The 22,623-nt window shown below is 35.6% G+C and overlaps 1 long non-coding RNA gene across 2 annotated transcripts in view; it reads left to right on the plus strand.

The window, feature by feature from the left end:
- Positions 1–22,623, plus strand: part of LOC118522981 (uncharacterized) — a 567,305-nt gene that overhangs the window by 493,512 nt on the left and 51,170 nt on the right. The window contains exons 7-8 of one of the 2 annotated variants that reach the window (XR_013446909.1): positions 4,419–4,457; positions 4,804–6,072. The exons of the other annotated variant lie outside the window; for it this stretch is intronic. This is a non-coding gene — a long non-coding RNA (uncharacterized LOC118522981). Of the gene's footprint in view, positions 1–4,418; positions 4,458–4,803; positions 6,073–22,623 lie in introns of those variants that run through there. 2 annotated transcript variants of the gene reach the window in all.

Here is a 22,623-nt window from a genome sequence, read left to right on the forward strand (position 1 = left end):
ATCATAATTATTGACCAATTTACTTGCAGTAAAATTTAATCCTTCTATTTTGATATCTGGAAATTATATATAGCCTCTAGGTTGGATTATTATTTGTTCATCTTTTTTATAGCTGGATGGCTTTTAGTTGCCACTGTAACTGATACTTATTTGTATGATTTCAGGATGTCAAATTATAATAGTATGTATCCAAAAATATTTTCAATCTCTGTTTATTGTAATCTTAGTTTTAACTTCATATACTGTTAATCCTATATTAAGTTCATTTCTTATAAATTTTTATGTGTGCAGTTTTCTGTATATAACATATACGTTATATGTTATACCTTTATAATCATTGGCATTTATCGCCTAACGTTTTAGGAAGTTGGCCTATCTGTATATTTCTTTTTACTTAAATAAGAAATAACGTACTTATAAAATATTTTAGCTCATAGTAACTCTAGGTCCATGCTATCCCAATGTAGGCATCATCCTGTCTCTAACAATCTGATAGATGATTATCCACAATCAGGTGGATTTCAGGTTCCAGTCCATTCAAATTGTTAGAAAAGTACTTGTTTATATGGAGTTAAAGTTTTCTCATCAGAACTTCAGTGTGTTGGATGGAATTAGTTTGGCCCTTTGAAGTAAGAGAATAAGTCTATCATTTTTCAAGGCGATAGTGGTTTTTGTTTGTTTATTTTTAATATTAAGCATTAGTTATCATATTGCAATTTCCTCTTTTCCAGCCCCTGAAATGATGGTGATGATGATAATATCTGGTATTTACTGAGCACATAAAATGGGCCAGGAATGATCCATAGTCTTTGACATGCATTAGCATATTTAATTCCTCCAATAGACCCATACAGATAATACCAATATCCCCACTTACCATAGGGGTACACTGAGGCTCAGAGAGACTGCACCACTTTCTAGGAATCATATCAGCTAGGAAACCGCATACAAGAAGCAAACTTAGGTTTCCCCGACATCAAAGTCATGTTTTCCCCACCATATACTCTGCCTTTTGCTCTGTCTCATGTTTCTTTATCCCTTCTTCTTATGACAGGATCCTTAAACTCATCACCAAAGTCTTTCACTCTCAATGCTTTTACTTGATGATTTTTTTCTTAGCGTTGCTGTATAATCCATATATTTATTATTTCATGTGGCTATTTTAATAAAGGATTCCATTTCAGTAAAACTTTCAGCTTTCCACACTAAGTTGCTGTTGCAAAATATGAATTGCTGAGCCTTATTCCTCTAAATAGCTAAAAATTTCAGTTATTCTTTTATGTTGTACATGTTTAAGTACTTCCCAGTAAGTACTCTCATCCTCCTCCAAATGCCAATTGGTTACTGTGGAGACATAAATGTAAGCTAGAAAGCGATCAGGCCTCTAATTGATACGGACAGTCAATTAGGGCTTCAAAGGAGCTGGCTCAGTGTTTTACACATGGAGAACATGGGAGAAAGATTATAGTTTGTTATGGCGTAATCTTTGTTGCTTCATTGTGGACTGGAGCTATACATGCTTTTGGATGGTTTCTACAGAAACTAAGCAAGTTTCTCACTGTTTGCTAATGGGTTGGTAGCATTACAGGAAGCAATGATATTGTGTGACTTGAACCCATTAGCTTTCCCTTTCTAAAGTTCCAGACTGAACCAATTCCGACTCTGTTCAGGTCAAAAGTCTTCTTAATCTCTGTGTTATGCTGATCAAACCTCAAACTGTCAGGTCAAATTATTTCCATTGGGCCAGTTCTATTTGTGATTAATTAAAATTTCTTCTTGATTGCATACAGTTCTTTTAAATGTATAATCCCTTTATTGTGTAGCGAATTGAGAATATGGTCCTAATTTAAAAACAAATACTCATGTGGGCCTCTCAGTATGATGTAAGCCACCAATTTCAGTAAAGTGAAGAAAGAAAAATAAAACATTTTATTATTTTTGCATGAGTATATGAGTGCAATAACCAAGAGAAAATTATACCTGACTTGCCTATCATCGGCAATTACAAGAATTGATTAAAGGGAACAAATGCTTTATATAAATAAAATGTATATGCAGAAAGCCTTGATTCTGCATTTTTATCCAGCAGTATTTTAGTTTTAGAAAAAATAATTATGTTAAATTTTTAAAGGTGGCAAGCCTCCTCATTAGACTATAGGAATTTGAAAATTCAGGTAAACTTTCCTTAAGGTATAATACAAATGAAGAATTGGTCTGAAGTTTCATTCTCTGTGTGTGTGGGGGGGTTAACTTCATGATTGTTTATGTTGTGTTTATTGTAAGAGATAAGCTATCTTTTTGTTATTTTATTCGTTTTCTACCTGCCAAGAAAACATATTGATTTTGTGTGAGTTAAAACCATGCATGCAAATGTATTATCAAGAAGGTTGTTAAGCATCACCCTTTCCAAAAATAAAGTCGATTTTCTCACTGCCAATGGCTTTCCCAAAAATGTGAATGTAAAGTAAAGCAGGTGAATGTAGCAGCAGCGAGAGCTAGATTATTGCTGAGAACAGCAAAGCCGGCAATGGACCAGGTTCAGGCACTTTGGCGTCCCTGTGATAATGGGCAGTAAGGAAAGATGAAAAGGAAAAGAAAAGAAGCAGGAAGAGGTGGGCAAGAGATTCTCAGAGAGGGACTAGCAGACAAAGAAATACAGGAAATTCTCAAGGCAGGTGGGAGAAAAGGAGGGATCATGAAAAGCCGACAAACTCTAAGATGAAAGAGGACAGAAGGTTCTGAGAGGCTGACGCATTAGCCAAGCACCTGCGGGTGGCCGGGTGGCCCAGGTGCGGAACAGAGGTCATGTGCTCGTCAGCAGGTGCCCAGCCCCTGGCTGCTGCAAAGGCTTGGTCACTGGTCCGAGTTGGGAGTAAGGGGATTAGAGTATATGAAAGGAATGCACAGTGCATTTGCAGTAAGACATATCATAGGAAACAGTGTGGCATTTTAGTTAAATGTCAGGTAGCTTCTGAGCTGAGTGGTCTGAAAGCCAGCAAGTAAAGGAGCCTTGTTTACTCAAAGACTTGAGTCAAGAAGAATCTACTTAAAATCTTTGTACTGAAACCTTACCATGGCTCCATAATGTACGATATACTATGTAAGAAGTGGGAGGCAATATTGCTTGGCTAGAGCATTTATTCATAATGGAGCCAAAGAGGACTCTGCCACTTGTTAGCTGTGAGACCTTGGGGGAAGTTACTTAACCTCTCTGTGCTCTCATAGCCTCATCTGTAAAGTGTGTATGTAATAGTTCCTACCTCCCAAGATGATTAAGGTGATTGAATGAGTTAATGTGTGTAAACTGTTTAGTGAAGAGTATGGCACACAGTATCATACAAATTCTTACACAATTCAATTAAATAATAAAGTTAGATTTCGCATAGAGTTAACTTCCTTTCATTTCTCTATCCTTTACACATCTGGGCAACCAAATCCGTTTCCTTGCTTATGTTTCTTTCTGCCATTCAAATTCTTAGGCAAGGGGACTTCCTGGCTCCACCACATGACATTCCATCTTACCCTTTCCTTAAAAGGGAAAATCCTTAAACAGAAGAACTTTCCAAAACAAAGTCTTAAGTAATCACCCTGTACCGCAGACTTCAGCTGATATCAGACTGAAGACACGTTAAAATAATGGCATTCTTTCTTCCAAATCTGAGCTCTTTTACAGGATTTTCTTGCTCTTGTCCACTGTCTAATGCCTGTGAGTCGTTTTCAAAATATTTTGTCTAGGGTTTATACTTTATTATATCAGTAGAAGGTTGATCCACTAGAAATTTATTGAACCTCAATTGGAAGCAGAGCCTCTACATTCTATTCTGATAAGATGGGGTGAAAAGGGTAGGGATAGGCCTTCTTCTTTAACGTGGAGCCTTTCTTCAAATGTCTGGAGACCCTTTATTGTCAATTACAGGCAAGAAATAGGCATCAAAGCTAAGTACAAATTCTAAGTGCACGAAAATGCCAGTGGGCTTGAGAGTAATAAGTTACTGGCAAACTTCATTTTGGAAGCTTGCAAAATCAGAATCTAAACATATTTCCTCTGGAGCATTAAGTTTCTTCACAGGAGGATCATTGAGCTGCCTGTCTGGGGTGTTGCTTAGCTACCAGCGAACTTGGCGTTGGTATGTTTTAATGTCAGGTATGTCCTTATTTTCACTTGAACCTTTATGTCTACCTTTTTCTGGATCTGAAGAAATGGAGTTTGTAGTATTCCAAATGAAGTTTCCCTAGAAAAGAGACATGGTCTTTCCTAAGGAAGGAGTGGTAGCAAACTCAGTGCACATGGTAAAGGTGTGAGCTGGGAGGTTTAACTGCTTCTAATATAAACTTTCAAACAATTCACCTGTTTCCAGACCTTCGCTCGGTAACCTTATATTCCAAAGCCCATTATGTTTATTATTTTATTTTCTAAGGTTCTGAAGTGAAGCAGGCACTGCTTTGATTCTCTCTCCGTAAGTATTTAATTTTGACCCTCCCTGACTTTGCTGAATCATTTGCTATTCCTTTTCTGATTTCCATTTTCATAAATTTGGGGGAGATAACAGATTTTTGACAAATTAAAACAAAAATGTCATTTGTGGTTTTTTCTTGTTCTCCTTTTCGCAAGGGTGAGTTTTGAAAGAAAAGGGTAAATATGTTTTCATCCCTTTTATTAAAGTTGGAAATATCCCCCTGGCATACTTTTAATCAATGTAGAACTGAAGTACTACTTTAAAAAATTAAATGAATGAAATTCTAGTATATCATCATTGACAAATTTAAAAAATTTTTTTAAGATTTTGTTTATTTATTTGACAGAGAGAGACATAGCCAGAGAGGAACACAAGCAAGGGGACTGGTAGAGGAAGAAGCAGGCTTCCCGCGGAGCAGGGAGCCGGATGCGGGGCTCGATCCCAGGACCCTGGGATCATGACCTGAGCCGAAGGCAGACGGTTAACAACTGAGCCACCCAGGCGCCCCAACAAATTTTAAAATTAATTCAAGTATTGCCATCATGAACATGTTACTATATGCAGTATTTATACACTATACTTTCTAAGCCAGGAACATTTAAGCATAGTTCATAACATTTAAGTATATTTTACAAGCATATACCGTTTATGATTTCAGAAAAATGATATTTTAATTGGGAAGAGCAGACATTATGGACTGCAAAACAATGTACAGACAAACTCCAACTTACGATGGTTCAGCTTAAAAATTTTTCGACTTTACAATGGTGTGAAAGCAATATGCATTCAGTAGAATTCATACCTTGAATTTTTAATTTGGATCTTTTCCCCAGCTAGAGATAGGTGTCATGATCCTGTCTCATAATAGTGGCAGTTGCAGCTCCCAGTTAGGCACACAATCGTGAGGGTAAACAACCAATACATGTACAACTGTTCTGTTTTTCACTTTCAGTACACTAGTAAATTGCATGAGATACCCAACACTTTATTATAAAATAGGCTTCATGTTAGATAATGCTGCCCATTATTGTAGGCTAATGTAAGCGTTCTGAGCACATTTAAGGTAGGCTAGGCTAAGCTATGATGTTGGGTAAGCTAGATATATTAAATACATTTTCAACTTCTATATTTTTTAATTTAAGTATAGTTGATAACTTACGATATTTTCAATATGATGGATTTATTGGGACATAACGCCCTCGTAAGGCAAGAAAGATCTGCATAATCTTATTCGACAATAGGAAAGACGATATAAAATTTTGCCTCTTAGAAATGCTTATTTCTTACATAAAGGGGAAAAAATGAGAAATCTGTACTTGTTTTCCATCATTTCCAACTTAAAAAATATAAGGAACTATCACATTTAAAAATCTTGATTTTTAGCTTGCTTGAAAAATCAGATTGGTCACACCAGTTCCTTATTTACAGACAGCAACATCTACAGACATTGAGTAAATGGTGTCACCTTTAGCCACAACATGTGCTTTTCATTTCACCACGGTCCCCGCCTTTCCCTGTAGATTCCTGGAACCCAGCCCACCTTAGACATTATATCATTTGCCTACTCCTTACAGGGTAAAAACAACATCCGAAAGCTAATCTGTTTTATATTGAACTTTGCACTTAGCATAGATTTTTCCCAAGAACAAATGAATCAGCAAACACGGAAATATAATTGTATCACTGCAACAACTATTATGTTAGCAGTTGTAAAATATGGTGGACAGATAATGAGTGTTCTTTAAAACTTCCCAACTATTTGTTAGTTCATTTTAGAAGTTTTGTATTTACATTACAAAAATAATTGTACTTTTCTTTCTGGTATGAATAAATGTATGTTTTAGAAAAACCCCTATATCACACATTTAGTGTCTTATCCAAAGAATATAGTTAAATGGAACTAAATCATCCATTTGACCCTTAGCTAAGAAAAAACTAAAGTATGTTAATCAAGGTGAAATCTCCCCTGCTCCTTTTTCTTCCTTATCTCCAATTTAATTTCTAAAATAGACCTCTCCCCTATCCCCATTCCCAATTACCAAAGGCTTCAATGACTCCAGCAAGAGATAAATGTCTCAAATTCCCTTCAACAATTTAGGGAGAACTCTTCCCAACAATTTCATCTGGCCCATAAAAGCGTCATCAGTTTTAGTTTTAAACAATACCCCCAAACTGTATTTTTTTCCAGCATCCTTAAGCCGCTCTGCATCCATTAGTGGTATAAAATTTATGAAGCCAACCTATACAAGAAATGTACTAATGAACTATATGTTTTTGCATTAAATCTTTCATATTTTCAAACACAATCAGATATGCCCCTTATCTCTTTCAGGCTAAGCCACATGCCAAAATGTCATTTATTTACTCTTATCTCCCACTCTGAGCTGAATTCCTCAATTAGAAGACTGAGCTAATTTTTAAAAGCTAATATTATATATAATGCTGAAGATCCAAGTAATTTATTTTCTGTTCCTGTTGGCATTATTGAGTTATGAAATATCGAAACCTCTTTAGTCCTTGGAGCCTCACCCTAAACAGCACGAGAAGACCATCCCCAAATAAACTATGTGCCCTGATTCTCCCTCCATGGAAAACCTCTCTCCCAACAATACCCATCTGCCCTCCCAAGCCTACTTCCATTTTAAATAGCTTTCATCTATATGTTCAATCTTTTCCTCGTGTTCACATCTCCTCCTTGCCTTAATCAAAACCTCACTTCCCATAGAAAATGTTAAAACCTTGTTCAACATGCATCCCTCTCAAGTGGACACTGCTCATTCTCATCTACTCTACCTGCCACAGGGTTCAAACTCTTGGAATTAAATATGCTTAGTTTTCAGTTGTGTAGAGACAGCCAAGATTTGTCCTAAAGAGCATCTGAAAGCTTTGATCCCAACTTATTAGAATCAAACTACTTCACGTTTGTTATTTCCGCTTATTGATTTTCTTTCCTCATGAAAGTGCCCTTTTTGAGGCTTTTAAGGTTTATGTATTCCACAACATACCACTCATGATAAGATTAATTTTACCAAATTTTTACCAAATTGTAGAACTAAAAATCATACTGTTTACAAGGCTATTACATATAATAGATTTTTCAACAGTGACACTATTAACATTTGAACTGGATAATTTTTTGATGTAGGACTGTTCTGTGCATCGTACGAGGGTTAGCAGCATCCCAGCCCCTACCCAGGATGCCGGCAGCATCTCTCCCCACAATATTAGTGGCAACTAACGATGTCTCCAGACATTGCTAAATGTCCCTTGGGTAGAAACCTTGCCCCTGGCTGAGAACTACTGGCATAAAGGAAATGATATCTTAAAAATCCAATTCTTTCCATCGTGGGACTTATAAACTTGACTGACACATTAATTCAGTGTGCAGCTGCAGAGAGGAAGGACAAGAAAATCTTAAATAAGAAAACTTAAATGCTCAAACCTGGAAATTTAGTCACAGTAAAATTCCCAAAATAATAGATGCATTAAAAATTTCTAGAAATCTCTATTCAGGTAAATGTGTCTGAAACCAAGTAATAAATTAATTTCATAATTATATATTCGTTTAATTTATGCTTGGCATTACAAAAGAATTTGATCTGGTTATTATCATTTTTTAGATACTACAATAGAAAAAGAATAAGAAAAAAGCATAGAACTATTTAAGTGGCTTCAAATGTAATGGATTCAAAGAGGAATAAGTGTATTCAATTGCAAAAAATAGATTTAAAATGTCATAAGTGTCTATAATTACATCATTTTCTTTTCTTGATATGCCACTTATATTAAAAAACAGCTATTTATAACAATCTACTTATTTCATGAAAAATAACACTCACAAAATCAAGATTGAATCCTAATTGAATATAGTGGCGCCAAGAACCATAATTATCAGTTGATGAAGATGAATAGTGATGTCAAAGTAGCTAAATTTGTATCAAAACCATAGTCTTTTCTTGTATTGTAATATTTTTTCAAAGAAGTAATAGCTATTATACTTGAACTATAAGTCTTACCATAAAGTTTGAATTCTGGCCTATCCAAATCAATTACTCAAATATATTCATTGTGTACAAAACATGTTAGAACTACTTTAAAAATCAGATATTCCAGAGTGCATTAATGATGCCAACTCAGTCTGCAGCTGTTGCACCTGAGGGCTGTGACTAACTCCTTCTCCCCTCCCTTGGCTTTGAGTGTTTTTGTGTTGGAAAACGTATGCTCTCCTGGTCAGGGTGGTGTCCACAGGATAACAAAATATCAAGAAAACTGATTTTTTAAAAAGTTAACCATAAATCATTTCCTTTTCATGTCAAATATAAGCATGGTGAAAAGTGAACAATTCATGTACTAAATTTATACTTTGATTTACATAGAACTAAATACATGAGTTTCACATTCACTCCAAAGTTATCATAACAAGACAGCTTAAATGACATTGAAGAAATTGGCCAAACACTTCAGTTTTGTTGCCCTCACTCAGTAAAGTATCAGGAAGTTGTTTCATTAAATCAACAGACTGTGTCTATGTAATTTTGAATTTAGTTTTATTCTTAATTAACCATAAGTGACAGACTGGCCTGATATTTAAGTAATATTTCAAAAGATAAATGGATCTTTTAAAGAATGGACCTCTCTTTAATTTTAGAAACTAATAGAAATGATTTAGCTGTTGAACTATTCCTGATAGGCAAACAATTATGCAGTGAATTCCCATTTACAGTAAAATTTTTTATTTATCTGAAATTTTAACTTTTGACTACATAAAGAAATGAGTTGAGTTAAATTCTTCACAGCCTTAAGTCTTCAGTGCAAAAAGGAAATGCTGCATGGTAGTTCAGAACTTACCTTTGAGTTAAATCTCTATTTGGATCTTGTTTCTACCACTTATCCTAGCTGTGTACACTTAACCAACTTCCATAAGCTCCAATATTCTCGCCTGAAAGATGACCAACATCTTGGGCCACTGAGAAAATTAAAATGAGAATTTTTTTTAAATGCTCAGCACAGTGATTGGCCCAGAGTAAATGATCAACAATTATTTATATTATTATTGCAAATAACTATTTTAATAAAAATTAATTCTCCTTTGGAATGTCTGGGTGGCTCAGTTGGTTAAGTATTCAACTCTTGGTTTCAGCTCGGGTCATGATCTTGGGGTCCTGAGATCCAGCCCTTCATGGGGCTCCAAGCTCAGCGCTGAGGCTACTTCTCTCCTTCTCTTGCTCCCTCTGCTCGTCCTCCTGCTCATGTGTGGGCTCTCTCCCTAAAATAAATAAATAAATAAATAAATAAATAAATAAATAAATAAATAAATCTTAAAAAAAGTAATTCTACTTGAGCATTCTATGAAAACATAAATTGTCCTGTGTGCTTTAAGTAACAACAATATTAAGTCACATGCCCCATTTTTTTGTTTTCTTTTGCTTTGTTTCAATAGAGGTGATGAGAGAAATACTCTAATGGCAGTGTTGCTGGTGGGAAGAAGCTTATTATTCCATAGGGTCTTCAGGGTACAGTTCTGTTCAAAACTGAATACCTCTAGGGATTGTGCTGTGAACCTAACAAGGTCAAGAGAGTTAATTTTGAATATGTGCCTTTATTTTTTTCATTCCATGAACATCTTTTTTTTTTCTATGCCCACTGGTTCAGGATTCTGGTTTTCTACTGGTTCCTTATCTAAGAACTTGAGGACATTCAGATATTTGGGAGGGTGAGGAAAGATATTAGTCATCTATGTAAGTTCATCTGCAGTTTGCATCTTTAATAGGTATGTCTTTCTGACTCAAAAAATGCCTAAATAGACACTAAAATAAGTTGGGATCTATTTTGAGTAGTATTAATCAATTGGCTTTATTAGTCAGTCAGTACTATGGCTAACTTCCCCAAAAATATTCCAGTCTCTGTTTTATCAACAATGAATATCTAGGCTTTTTCTTCCTTTTTTAAGATTTTATTTATTTATTTATTTATTTATTTATTTGTGATAGAGAGCATGAGCTGGGGGAGGGGCAGAGAAGGAGGGAGAGGAAGAGGGAGAGAATCCCAAGCCAACTCTGGGCTGAACATGGAGCCCAGTGTGGGGCTCGATCTCACAACCTTGAGATCATGACCTGAGCCAAAACCAAGAGTTGGATGCTTAACCGATTGAACCACCTAGGTGATCCTAGGCTTTTTCTGTCCCATAAAATTCACCAAACTAAAAATTGACCAAAGTATAGCATTGTTAAGACTCTCATTCTTCACAGAAGCCAGTGAAAGCATTTCTCTACTCCCCTTCCCACTCACTACCCAGGATTGCTTTGTAGTATTCATGTGTTAACATCACTTTTATCTCCTGTGCTTACTGAATTTATGTTAAAATTGCTGATTCTATGTGAATTTCCTCTGCCTGGTCCTATAGCAAAAGTGATTATATAATCAATTTAAATAATTTATATTAAAAGAAGTGCATATTTATGGATCACCCATAAAATATCATTTACTCATTTATAAATAAATGGAATAAATGGAAAAGAAATAAATTATAAGGCTCTGGGTTTGGAAGAAAGTCACTAAATAAAACTAAACTAGAATAACACATTTATTTTCTTGTCATGTAGTCTTGTTGACAAACCCAACTTTACAACAAGACTCAAAAGAAAATGACATTTTAGAAATAAATTCTGTAAAAATTCAAGTGTTTTTGAACGGATGAGGTTTTAAAGATGTGTGTCCTCAACTTAAGGAATTTTTTTTAAAACCTCCTTTCCACCACCCCCACTGTTTCATGAAATTTAATGCACAAATATAGGTGCATCCTGAAGTGTCAAAATATTATTTTCATATGTTGGGAGATTTAAACCATGCCTCTCTTAAGAAATTTAGTACTTGTTTGCTTCTAAGGCTGAGTGCATTTTGGAATAACTTTGTGTTAGCTACAAATAACAATCTTTTCAAGCCCTAGCAACCAGGCTGTGCTTTAGCAAAAGCCTTTGAAGAGTTTCTTTCACTGCCTTTGCCCCTCCTCCTTCTACATGTACTCAGGTCCTTACTATCCCAATTTAAAAGAGAGAGAGAGAGAGAGAAAGGAAGGAAGGAAGAAAGGGAGGGAGGAGGAAGGGAAGGGAGGAAAGGAGGGAGGGAGGAAGAAAAGTTTGTTTAAAATGAGGTTGTTCAGTTTTTCATAGGGTAAAAGTATATGAAGACCAAATATACACTCATTCACCTGCTTAACATGCAAGTTTGGGGATATAATCCTTCAGCAAACAACAGGTTTATTGATTATAAAGATTCCAGTAGAGCTTTTTTTTCTTTTTCTCCTTCTCCTTCTTCTTCTTCTTTCCTTCTTCTTCTTCTTCTTCTTCTTCTTCTTCTTCTTCTTCTTCTTCTTCTTCTTCTTCTTCTTCTTCTTCTGCCAATGTGTTCTGTTTTTGTGAAGAAAAAGAAGAAAAGTGATTTGGAAATGAGCCACCTTTATTTTAAGTTCCCCAGTCAACATGTTGCCACAGCAACCAAAGTTGCTATCTGGGAAAAGACAGATGTCTTTGCTTCAATCAGGATGCAAAGCTTAGAGAATGAAAAAAAGAAAAAAAGAAATGAAAATTCATCATTTCATTATTCAAAATGTGAATTGCTCTCAGTTGGCTATGAGCCATAGTTCTTATCCACAGTATCCTTCAACATATATTCAAGTCCCCCAATATTGCAATACTTCATTTCCATTAATTAAATAATTACATCCAACACTGTCTCCTGATTCAGTTGAATTCATTCGTTGCCAAAAACATTCATTATTCAATTTAAAGTAGTTCATATTACTATGCAGTGTATTGACAAAGATGATGTTTAACTTTACTTAATAGTGGTTGTGTTCAGAGAAAGAAAAAGATGAGGACTATGAAAAAACAAAAACAAAAAAAGCAGAGGGAAAGGACCAGAAAGCCACCTATAATTTTAGTTAAACATGGTTGTTTGGCTCTATATGCTTATTCCTTCTCACCCCTGAAGCTTCTCTAAAATGAAGATAAAGCAATTTATCAATGTTTAAACTAACAAAGACAAAAAGAGGAGACAACAGTGGACAAGATATTACAACAAATTTTTGAAGATGGAAAATAAATAGAATAGTAAGTGAAGTAACAGAATAGAAGTTTCATTCAAACTCTCTGGACAGGAGAATACTAAAGAACAGCAAGCAAATTTACATAGAATTACAAATAGCTTCAGTTTCAAGGTCTGTAGGAAGCAGAGTGTTAAGGTGGAAAATCAAGAGCTTGATTGCAAAAATCTGCTGCAAGAAAAGTTGGGGCTTTTAGCTTCTTTTCTCTGTGTGTTCATGAGGTTGGGGATAGTAAGGAGGACTTTCACTCCTGAGACTAAGATACCAAACAGATGAAGTCAGGAAGGAGGGGTGGTGCAGGTCTCAAAGTAGGAAAGTTAATAAAAAGTTTACATATTACACACTACACACGACAATTTCACTCAGTTTGGTATTTGCATTTTTTTAAATTAATAGACTGTATTTTTCAGAACAGTTATAGGTATGCCAAAAACTTGTACAGGTATAGAGTTCCCATATATCTCCTCCCTCCTAAACACCATTTCCCCTTTTACTAACACCTTGTTTTAGAGTGATACTTTTGTCACAATTGCTGAACCAACATTAATACGTTATTATTAACCAAAAGCCAGAGTTCACATTTTCTTATTCTTTGTGTTGTACTGCTCTATGGGTTTTGACAAAAGCATAATGTCATTAAAACATCAGAGTAGTTTCACTGCTCTAAAAAATCTCTGTGCTCTGCCTATTCATCCCTCTTTCCATTCCATCTGAACTTCTGCCAACCACTGACCTATTTACTGTCTCTATAGTATATCACCTTACCCAGAATGTCAAATAGTTGGAATTGTACGGTATGAGCCTTTCACACTGGTTTTTTTTTTTTTTTAATTATGTTCAGTTAGCCACTGTATAGTACATAATCAGTTCTTGATGTAGTGTTCAATGATTCATTAGTTACGTATAATATCCAGTGCTCATCACAGCACATGCCCTCCTTAATACCCATAACTGTTACCCCTCCCCCACCCTCCTCCCCTCTGAAACCCCCAGGTTGTTTCTCGGAGTCCATAGTCTCTCATGGTTCATCTCCCTCTCTGATTTCTCCCCCTTTGTATTTCCCTCCCTTCCCCTATGGTCCTCCATGCTATTGCTTATGTTCTGCATATGCGTGAAACCATATGGTAATTGTTTTCTCTGCTTGACTTAGCATAATCCCCTCTGTTCCATCCATGTTGATGTGGAGGGGGGTATTCTTCCTTTCTGATGGCTGAATAATATTCCATTGTGTATATGAACCACATCTTCTTTATCCATTCATCTGTTGAAGGACATCTCGGCTCCTTCCACAGTTTGGCTATTGTGGACATTGGGGTGCACGTGCTCCTTCTTTTCACTACGTCTGTGTCTTTGGGGTAAATACCTAGTAGTGCAATTGCTGGGCCGAAGGGTAACTCTATTCTTAACATCTTGAGGAACCTCCATACTCTTTTCCAGAGTGGCTGTATCAGTTTGCATTCCCACCAACAGTGTAGGAGGGTTCCCTTTTCTTCACATCCTCACCAACATCTGTTGTTTCCTGTTTTGTTAATTTTCACCATTCTAACTGGTGTAAGGTGGTATCTCATTGTAGTTTTGATTTGTATTTCCCTGATGGCTGGTGATGTTGAGCATTTTTTCATGTGTCTGTTACCCATTTGTATGTCTTTTTTGGGTAAGTGTTTGTTCATGTCTTCTGCCCATTTTTTGACTGGGTTATTAGTTTTTTGAGTGTTGAGTTTGAGAAGTTCCTTATAGATCTTGGATATCAGCCCTTTATCTGTAATGTCATTTGCAAATATCTTCTCCCAGTCCAGGAGCTGCCTCTTAGTTTTGTTAACTGTTCCTTTGCTGTGCAGAAGCTTTTTATCTTGATGAAGTCCCAAAAGTTCACACTGTTTTGTTCACTTAACAATATGCACTGTCAAGGCCAAGCTAACAAGGTAAAGTGAAAATATACATTGGTACTGGAAGAAGATTTTAAGGAAGATAATATTACAATTGTGGATACTGATTTACGCCAACAGTATCTTACATAGATGGATATGTCCTGGGAGGAGATGCCCAAAACAGATCAAGACCAGAGGCTTTATTAATTCCATCATTGTATTTATCACTTACACATGTCTCAGCTACCCGATCTAATTATTTAAACTTTCTCTATAGTAAAGAAAATTAATGCTACTGATCCAATATCAGAGTAAATACTTTACATTTTCCAGTTATTCAAATATATTTTCTCATCTGGTTTCCACAACGTGCATTATCCAAGGGCCAGTCTCGGATAGGGGCATAATCTATAACGTGGATTAGAGAAGCAGCTCAAGGTGTACCAAAGGGTTGGATCTGGTCCATAAGCCTCATGTTCCCAACAACTGAGTACCAATGTACTCAGCTCAACATGGCAGAACATATTTCTTGAAAATATTTTTTTGGATAACTAGTTTCTTCACATAAAAAGGACAATTTTTTTCCCCAGAATATTTGAATATTAACTTATTTTGTCATAACTGATTACATATTATGAACTGAAAAGTTCACCACAATAATAATCACATGTATAGACTTAAAGTCACAACACAGTAGGTCATATGCTTTCTTTTAAATTTTATTGTATTATGTTATGTTAATCACCAAATATTACATCATTAGTTTTTGATGTAGTGTTCCATGATTCATTGTTTGCGTATAACACCTAGTGCTCCATTCAATACGTGCCCTCTTTAATACCCATCACCAGGCTAACCCATCTCCCCACCCTCTCCCCTCTAGAACCCTCAGTTTGTTTCTCAGAGTCCGTAGTCTCTCATGGTTCATCTCCCCCTCCAAAACAAGGAATACATTATATGTTAAAAAAAGAAGAAGAAGATAGGAGGAATGGAAAAATGAAGGGGGGAAAATCGGAGGTCATACGCTTTTTAAATGCTGGAATTTATCTGTATTTTCATGGAAATAATTAAATTACCATTTGGCTATATTTTATCACATATGGTATATTTAAACAGTAAAGCAATATTAGTCACCTGTTTTATATTATGCTTGTATTACTTACTATACAAACTATGTTACATGGATCATAGTTTGTTTTGACTATTGAAAAACTCTGCCTCCCATGTTTACTGCTGTAACCTAGTAATTGCATGAGAGTTCCAGAGTCCCCCTGGGAATTTCTCATATTGACGATGCGTCCCAAATTGCCAGAATCTACATTTGGATATCTATGATTTTGCTAAAATTTATGTTGAAATCCATGTAGCCAAGAAATTATCCCTTTGGCTATTCATCAGAGGAGTCTCGGGAGATTAAGCATTTCTATTCTAGGGCTGAAATAATTTACTCTTTGAAAGAAATGTAAGGAAATAAAACAAGCTCAAAATTGCCTTTAAAACTATTACTTTGAAAGGAAATGTTACCTACATAGAAGATCTTTAGTGAAACAACTAAGTGCCTATTTAACTTTTATAACATGTTAGGAGCCACATTATTATCTATGTAAATAAAAACTTGAAAGGCATCTCATAAGGTTCCCCCAAGTTACAACATTGTCTTTTAGCAGAATCCAATGTAAACCTGTTCTGTTTTAAAGAACTGCCCCAAGAAAGACTATTAAAGAAACTTCTCTTAAGGAAACGGGTTAGATAATTGTATTATCTGATCTATGGCTCTCAATCTGTTTTTTGATCATTCTTAATGAAGATGAATGCGAATGATGATCAGTCTCAACACAGAGTTTGAATTGACTGGAAGACCATTATTGAGTAACTTTCCGGCCTCATTTTCTGTGAATCCATCTCAAAGCATTTCCTCAAAATCCATCATGTGGGAAGTCATACTTTTCCCTATTCCTTGCACTATGTACATCTAAACACCTAGCATTATTATCAAAACCAAACATAAGAAGACTGAGAAATGGGGAAAAGAAGGCAGGACAGCTAGGTGCATTGGGACCCAAGGGATGAAATAATGGTGAGTTCCCTGGGTTTAGTTTAGTTTTGTTTGCCTCATATCTCAGACTTGGAGTTAAAGAGGCTGGTAATCCAGAAATGCCAACAGACAGACCCCCCCGCAAAAAAAAAAAAAAAAAAAAAAAAAATCCATAGAAAGAGCCTGCTCTCTCTAATCAAAAAACCAAGATGGGCAGCCTAGCAAGATAAACACTTTTAGACAATAATGCTCTATTCAAGCCAAACACCACAGGAAAAATGGTGGCCTAATCCCCATCTGCACCAGCAAAGGCAGAATGAGGACCCTAAACATCCACTCTGCCTCATAGTAACGGAGTGTCCCTCCATCCATCTGCTGGGATGGGGTCAGAAGAGACCTAGTGGAGAGTTAAGACTTTCACCTGCACCTACAGGTAATGAAGCCACAAAGGTCTGAGAAGAGTAAAACAGCCGTCATAAAATTGCTTTGACAAGCAGTTATGAACACATGTAAACCAATTAAAAAATATAAAAACTCAGCAAAGAAATAGAAAATATAAAGAAGACTGATGGAACAGAACTATATAATGACTGAAATAAAAAAGACGCCATGATGGGCTCAAAGACAAAATGAAGTGGGATGATGAAGTAATCAGTGAACTTGAAATTAGAAGATAGAAATTAGCAAATCTGAACAGTGGAGAGAAAGTAGGCTAAATAATAAAATAATTAATAATAATAATAACAGAGTTTCAGGGACCTGTGGGAGTAAATCAAAAGTCTAACATTTGTGTCATTAGAGTCCCAGAAGAAGAGGATAAAGAGGAAGGGACTGAAAAGTACTCGAAGAAATACGGCAGAAAGATTTCCACACTTGACAGAAGAAATAAGCCTATATAGTCACAGAGTTGAGTGAATCAGAATAAACCCAAAGAAACCCACACCAAGACACATCCTATTCAAACTTCTAAAAATAGAGACAAAGAAAAATCTTGAAAGCAGTGAAGGAAAAAGCGCGTGTTATTTATAGGCAAAAAACAATCTGAATTATACTGGATTTCTTATCAGAAGCTATGGAAGTCAGAAGGCAGTGACGCATTTTTCAAGAGCTGAAAGAAATGACTGTTGCTGGTTACGCTAACAATCCAAAATTCTATATCAAGTGAAATATCTTGCAGGATGCTAGCAAAAATCAAAGTATCTTCAAATGAGGAAAAACTAAGAAAAATTGCCATCCAACCTACCCTGCACATCAAATCCTAATAATCTGACCTCAGGTGTTCTCTCCTGCATCCCACCTAAGCAAAACTCTACCTAAACAGGGGAAGAGTTTTTACCCTTCTTAGTGAAAAGACACAGAAACTTGAAATATTTTATGCATCACTATAAAATTGATTGTATACGTTTATGTTTAAATGAACAATAATGCTTTTTAAACGTTGGCAGTATCACTCTTAGTTAATCCTTTTAATATGTTCATGAAGTATAATTCTAAATAACCTTTCCCAGTATTGTCACAAATGGCTAACCAGATTAGATGAATCCCTTGAACTATCACAAATTACAAATTCTGAGACCCAGAGTGGACAAAACCAGTTAAACCTTAGCGAGTCGACCCCAACACTTCAGGTCAAAACACTTGCTCTAAAGATTTTAAAGCTAGAATATTTGCCAAATTTGGTGAATATGATATGTGATCCATCCTCAGACTCAGATTCTCATGTAGATAATATTTGATGGGCAAGTAAGTATTTGGCAATGTTCAATATGGGTTTGGGAAATCTGCCTACAGTGTGATAATCTACTTAGAGGGTACTCCTTCACAGAGACTAAACTTTATTCTTTAATTTGTTCTTTGAAATCCTCTTCCATATGTCATTTGCTCTTCTGATACCATTTTCCCTGATAATTCCATGAGTTTTATGTTTCCTATAACAAAATCCTATTTCATCTATTGTCTCTCACAAACAGGTGTGAATGTCTGTATGTGTGTGCTTGTGATTGTGTACTTGGATATGTATTTGTATGAAAATATGTGTACTTTTGTGGATCTGTCTCTAGGTATGCCTTTGTATGTGTGTAGGAGTCTATGTGAGTGGGGTTAGGTGTGTATATAGGTTTTTGTGTTTGAGTGTTTATGTGTGCATATATGTTTGTATTTATCTATCCATCTATCTACCTTTAAGTGTTTGTCTTCGTATCTACCTATCTAGTTACCTACCTATTATCTATCTATAGTCCAAATCAAGAATCACTCACATCTTATAGAATATTATTTCACTTAACAAATTCAAATGACCATCTAATCAAAAACACGTGCCAAACACCTGAAAGGCACTAGGGACTATGTCAGTTACTGTGATTAAACCATTAAAATGTATAGTTTCTGCCCTTAAAAAACCTTTCTGCTCTTAAATTTTTTTTTTAGAAAATTGAGATTATGGATGTGCAACTAAAATGTAATTTATTTTAGTCATTTAACCTAAATGACTTACTAAAATTCCTCAGCATCTTATTAAATAAAAACTTGACATTTCTTAGGCTTGCACATTAGATTCTAATAATCTGACTCCGGTGTTCTTTCCAATGCCGACTAGCCTCCTTGCATGACTTCCTGACATCTAACTTGTGATCTAGTGGAATTGAGCACTTCACTGGTTCATAAATACTCATTCCTCCTCAGTTGCCTCAAAACATTGAACATGCTATTCCTTTGGGCCTACCCCTTCTCTTCCAGTTTCAATGCATTTAATCTGAACCACTTCCCCAAACTAGGACAGATTCTACATAGTAATTTATACTTCATTAATAGCCTTCCTTTTGGTTGTACTTCTCCCATAATAGTTCCCATAATCTGCATAAGTCAGTCAAAAATACATAGCTAGCATGCCAGTGACGTGGCTATCACTGTGTTAGGCACTGGGGATACAGCCATCAACAAAAGAGCCTCTGCTCCTACCCACATGGGGCACCCACATTAAAGCCCAGCGGTAAAGGTGGGTACCTAGTGAAGGATGAATAAGTGCCATGAAAGCAGATACAGAAGACTATGAATCCTCGTAGCAAACATGTTTGTGTGATTTATATGGAAGAACATCGCTAAATGGCAAATGCTTTGAGAGACCTCCTATCTATGGCACCTCCTGAATACCTTGTATAAACAGGAGGCATTCAAATAATATTTACTAAATGGATAGATATTTTTTAAAATACTGAAAGCATTTGTTCAGTTCATAGTAATAAGAAAGTGGAAAGACTACTTACACAACTAGGCTGCTCTTCAATTTTTAACCATGCTAGAGCAAGCAAATAATAAGGTTGTCATACAACTTTCCATATCTTCTTGATTTCAGTTACATGGATGTTCTTAGCATATCATGCAAATAACACAGAAATCAAACTATGATTCTAGAAGATAACCACATTTGTTGTTCTGTGACTTCAAGAATAAACAGTGTATTCTAAAAGAACAAAAAGATTCTCACTGAATAAAAAAGCGTTACAAGTGCACTTAAAGTACTATGATTATTCTGGGCATAAAATAAGTCACATTATTTAAACAAACATCACAGCCTCACACATGCATGGCTGTCCATTAGGCCAGAAATCTCTCTGGATTCAATCTCAACCAGAAGATCATCCAAGAAAAAGCACGGCTAAAATTGGACACATCATTAGACACTACCATTTCGGAAAATCTACTTTGATTTCAACTGAATTATATTGTATTTTGTATTTTGTCTCAATTTTAATACAGAAAAAAATCTGATTCAAGCATTCAATTTTTTTCTAAAAGATTTTATACACTCACTGCCCAAATTTAGTGGAAGTGATTTATAATGTCTGTTATCATGGAGCTAGGTTCAAGTAATAATGATAATATACTAGCAGATGGATAGGGCAGTTTAATCACCAGACTAGTAATAATTTGATTTCCTAAATCCAATACGGATGTATTCATTGATAAATTAGGTGTGAAGTGAAGAGAACATGAAGCCTTACAGAGCAGTTATTTTCAAGCTCTGAGTTACTATGTGACTTCAGGCAAATATGGGCATTCACCCCACTCTCTTCTTAGATTATTTGCATGTATTCTATTGAACAAGGAAAACGCTAGATTTGAGCACTATCCAACAGATCCTGTTACTTCCCCTCAAAGTCTTTTTTTTAGTATGTCAAAATTACTGAGGTGAAAAGAATTTTATTAGAAACTGAAACATAATAGGAACTTTTTGATTCATGTTATCTAAATAGGGTACCTGAAATACAGAGGCCAAGAAATTTGTCTTTTTTTTTCCATAAGATTTAAGAGTTTATGGCTTTGAAAAAATGATGGAAGGAAGGCATCCAATACAGAAAAGTACAAAACATATGAGAAAATATCACTAAAAATTCCAATGCCCATAAATTACTATAATTAACCTTGCTATAAATAGCACTTCAGGCCTATATCCACACTACACCCATACTAAATAGAAGGATATACAAAAAGAATGATAGGTGAATGGATAGCAGATGAATGGATGGGTGGATAGGTGAATGGATAGCAGATGAATGGATGGGTGGACAGGTGGATGGATGGATGGACATGGTTTTGTAAAACCTACAAAATATTATATTTGCTGTGATAGTTAAAATTAAAGTAAATTTTATTTTATTTAAATTAACCAAAGAGGAACTGAATTAAAAACAAAGAAATTTCCAAACTTTAATAAGTCTTCTTTCAGCACAAAAGATATCCTCTTAAAGTATTATGAAGTTAGAGTCATTTTAACATTTTAATTTATACATTATTATTTCACTTCCTGTTACAAAATACTAAGATTTTAAGACTGTTACTATTCCTTTATCTCATGAAGCTTTTTAATTATGTTCTTATTTTTATATTATCAAGGCTTCAAATATTTACTTTTCTCTTTTTAAGCCATAATTCCAACAGTATATACTCTTGGTTCTGTTTTTTTAAATGGATTCAATGCTCACCACCAGCTCCTTTACCATACCTTCTGTGTTTCTAAGGACTCTATTTGTAGGTACCTCTTTGAGGCCAGATTCACTTTTAGGTAGCATCAATGCCAGTATAGCCCCGTTTTAGATACAGTTAAAAAAAAAATCAACCCTCAATGTCTTAACATCACACACATTTATTTCTTGCTTATACTAAATAATCCATATCATTAAAGATCCAGTCTGATAGAGGCTCCACCTCAGTACTTGCCTGCGTAACGACTGTGGTAGAAGAATGGGATGGTAGTGAATAATTCAGTAGCTCCTAAAAGATACATGTCATTTCCACTCATGTAGAAAGGCAAGTCTGATCCTAATACATACTCTAAAGAAGGAGAACTGGAATATAATTGTGAGTGTCTCCAGAAATTACCACAGCCTAACCTTCTGGTCACTGATATTTGGAACATTCTCCTTCACGCATTCAAAGCACACTCAATGGAGACAACACACAAGTCTCATCCAGTCACTTCATCAAGTTTGAGGAGCAGGATCGCTGGATGAGTCGTGGCAGTCTCTCCATTAGGAAATGATTCATGGCTGTCCACATTACAGTCAGAAGTGGCTCCTCTTGAGTTGAAACCTATGAACTAAAAAGACATGTTATTTCACCCATACACATCCAATGTAAAATGGAGAAATAGGAGTAACAACCTTGTTGCTAAGAAAGATAGGGGATAAACAGCAGATTGAGGCATGTAAAATTCTGAAATATACTAGGCAAACATTTTGAGGCTCATTTACCCTGAAGAGGGAGAATATTCCTTGAATAGGCCAATTCTGCTCCTTGGATATAGCTCCTTTTGTCCATCATCTTCCATACACCTTGACTCATTCCTCTGTGAAGTTCTTCCTTTTTCACTGTACATTGGATCTAAAAGGATCCTAACTGGTAGTGACATGCATAAAACAAACCAATATGTACATCATAGGAGTCTCAGAGGGAGAAGAGAAAAGGAAAATGGCAGAGGGCTTCGTTCTTCAAGATGTGATCTGTGCTTTAAATCAGCATTCGATATGTAGTATTATTTCTCCCATGATCAGAATTCACTGCTCAAAAAATGTGAAAAAGGAAAAAAAAACCTCAAATAACCCTTTGGTAAAGCATTTCTTCTCATTGAACATTCTCTTCTTTTGGTGAAGATGCCAAGGATAA

The sequence above is a fragment of the Halichoerus grypus genome, chromosome 4 (genome assembly GCF_964656455.1).
Source record: "Halichoerus grypus chromosome 4, mHalGry1.hap1.1, whole genome shotgun sequence".
Classification (NCBI taxonomy): domain Eukaryota; kingdom Metazoa; phylum Chordata; class Mammalia; order Carnivora; family Phocidae; genus Halichoerus; species Halichoerus grypus.